This window comes from Coturnix japonica, chromosome 32, assembly GCF_054131305.1.
Source record: "Coturnix japonica strain WE chromosome 32, WE-NBRP24, whole genome shotgun sequence".
Classification (NCBI taxonomy): domain Eukaryota; kingdom Metazoa; phylum Chordata; class Aves; order Galliformes; family Phasianidae; genus Coturnix; species Coturnix japonica.
In genome coordinates this window covers 4,269,554-4,272,590 of record NC_140694.1, presented here as the reverse complement: position 1 = coordinate 4,272,590, position 3,037 = coordinate 4,269,554, and the positions used below count along the sequence as shown (strand labels likewise).

Genomic DNA, 3,037 nt, shown 5'->3' with positions numbered 1-3,037 from the left:
TGAGGCTCTGGCCAGCAGGTCACGATGGGATTGTGACAGGAAACAGTCATACACCTAAACAGCAGACTAGATAGAAGGAAATAGCTTTCCAAGCACTGAACATATTACCCAGAGAGAACATGCAGCCTCATCCCTCGCAGAAAGTGATGATGAGAGTGGGAAAAGCTCTTGAGAAACTTGGTCTCACGATTCCCAGAGCAGCAGGTTCAGGCACAAATCTCTACAAGTCACCTCCACACCCAGTTCCTGTCCAAGCCCATAAATCCATCAGCTTCTCAGCTGGAAGCCAGTTGCTTCTAAAACATACAGACAATGATTCATTTTTCAGAGGGGAAAGGTTCCTTAGATAGAGGGATTTCATAAGATGCCTAGGAAAATGCTCGTGCTGTAATGATTTGCTTTACTGAGTGATACCAGCAGCTTACAAAATGCCAAGCTCTAACCTATTGGTGAGGAAATATTCAAGCCTTCCAGTACCTAACCTGTGCTTCAAGACTTCAGTGACAGAAAATCCATTGGATGGGGCCAGAGGAATGCATCTCACCCCATACCCTCTGTATTGCCACCATTTGTTTAAAGGATCACTCTTCCTTGAGGCACAAAACTAGAGCAGGTTACACAACAGACTGACACCACAAGGGCTTCTCTCGAGATACAAACTGCAGCAAAGAGCATCACAAAAATGTGAAACCAACACTCAGATCAGATCTGTGTCTCTGCTCCGCTCATTAGGAGCATCATGTTTTACTCCCCTTTCAGAGGAAGATACTTCTTCAAGGATAACAAAATCCAGCTCAGCTACAGAACACAGTACCACATAGCAATAAATATCTCACATTTCCTGTAGGGAAAGAATCCTAAGCACAAGTTATTGTCTGAGTTTCAGCTGGGACTGAATTATCTTCTTCAGTGTCTGATATAATACTACGTTTTCATTCTAGAGAAACAATGGAGATAGCGCAGTGATGCTTACAGTTGCTGCCAGGCAGCGTTGTACAGAGCCACAGTCAATCTCAGCTGAGAGCCCAAGGAAGTGAGAAGGAACAGAACTAGGACAGCTGACTTAAACTGGCCAAAGGATATTCCATACTATATGACATATTGTGGAAGGAGTTTTGAAGGGGGTAGAACTTCATGTAAATCTCTTCCACTACTAGGAGGCTAACTGGACACTGATTGGTAGGTGGTGAGCAATTGCTTTTGCATTCATCATAACTATTATCCTTTTCTCTATCTCAGTACATAATTCTATCTCAACCCATGAGTTCTACTTTGTGTTACTTCTCCCCCCTTCAGTTCTCTCCTGCAATCCACTGGAATGGAGTGGACTACTGTAACTCTCTCTGCCAACAGAAAAATAAAAACACATTCATTATTATTTATGGAAGACTGACTGCAGTTCAGGCTCACTGGTTTGAGGTCTCTGGGCATAACCCTGACTGTGAACAGAAGCAATTGCTGAAACAGTCTGTCAAAAAAAGACTGGAGCTTCCTCTTCCAAAAGGCGGTCCTTAGAAACAATGCAATCAAACAGCTTCCCTGTAAGATAAGGTTATCTGAAAATGCATTTAGAGAGTATCAGAGAAAGATAAGTAAGAAAGACAGCACAGAAAGCAGAAACTATTTCTTACCTCTATGACTATAAATATTTCTTTGATGTCTCTCTTACGTGATCCAATGGGCAAACATGTTGATGACTTCAGTTCTTCATGGCATCAATTTCTGTTTTAGCATGAGGCAAGTCATCCTTAAGAGACCATAAAAGCAAGCGATGAAATCGCTAACTACTGTGACATACCAGGTACCACATCTGACTGCTGTGGAACAGAACAAGCACATATGGGACAGTACACAATTCAACATCAACTCAGCAATGACTGACATCACTCCCATAGAAATTCTGAAACAGAGCTGTGAAAAATGAAAAGTAAAACATTCAGCATTTTCATTGGCATTTTGGTAAAGTTGCTGTAATAATGTAACAATACTCCACAACTCCAACAGAAGATATTATCATATTTAAATGCCTTTTGGCTTACCCCTACAGTAACTTTCTCCATGATTTTTAGTGCAACTTTTTCACCAGTAAGAAGATGCCGCCCGAGTTTTACCTTGGCAAAACCACCTACAAATCAAAACACAGATGCTTAAAGTTGAGTGTGAATTCTTCTCTAATATAACATTACAATTTCCAACTGGTTTAAAAAACGAATTTCAAATTTATACAAATGAAACCTGACTTAGAGAACTGACAAGAGCTGTTAATCTATTCTCAGATTAATTCTAGAGTGGTGAGACAGACTGTTAGGCGTGCTGTTTCTGTACAAAGATGACACTTACCCGTTCCAACTGTTTCATGGAATTCCTAGTACTTGAGAATTTCCTTGTAGTCACTGACAGACATCCTGAAATGTGCAAGAACTGAAGATCCTCCAAGCACGTGCAATGAGGAAGGGCCAGCAGTGTTCACATCCTACTTAGGACATATTCTTAGAGGCAGAAGGGACACTCGTGGCAGATCCAGCAATGCTCATCTTCTCACCAACGTGCATCCCCCTCTCACCCAGCAACAACAAAACACAGTGCATGAAGCTGGCTTCACTTAGGTTAACAATATGGAACATCCCTCAGGGCTTTGTGCCACAGAGCAGTAGCAGGGCTGGACTACAGCTTGAGGAAGCAGTGGAAGCCTTTCCCTGTATGGTTACAGTGTCCCTGCACGCACCCCACAGCCAGAGCGTTGCAAGCTGAGCTGTCTTGCTGTTTCTTGTACTCATCCCAATCTCTGCGAATGAAAACTCAGAATTCAGTCAAGGCATTGATTGAGCACGAGCGTGCCTTTATTCAATAGGAAAAAGGAGGGGGTGTGAGGTCTGGAGGAAAGATGGGACTCATTCTCTGTTGTCTGACGAGAGTGTCTCAGAAGTCGTGCTGTTGCCCGGAGCCTGGGACTCTTGGCCTGATTCTACCTCCCCCTCCAAGATGTTTGGCTTCTCCTCTGTAATGCTGACCTGAGCCTGCATGGTTGTGCTGCTGT

At 43.0% G+C, this 3,037-nt stretch overlaps 1 long non-coding RNA gene across 1 annotated transcript; it reads right to left on the bottom strand.

The window, feature by feature from the left end:
- On the bottom strand, window positions 1-1,716 carry LOC146755524 (uncharacterized). The gene is made up of 2 exons (XR_014938019.1): window positions 1,632-1,716; window positions 1-296 (listed from the first exon to the last, which is right to left on the bottom strand). It is a non-coding gene; the product is annotated as an uncharacterized LOC146755524 (long non-coding RNA).
- Between the last annotated feature and the right edge of the window lie 1,321 nt (window positions 1,717-3,037).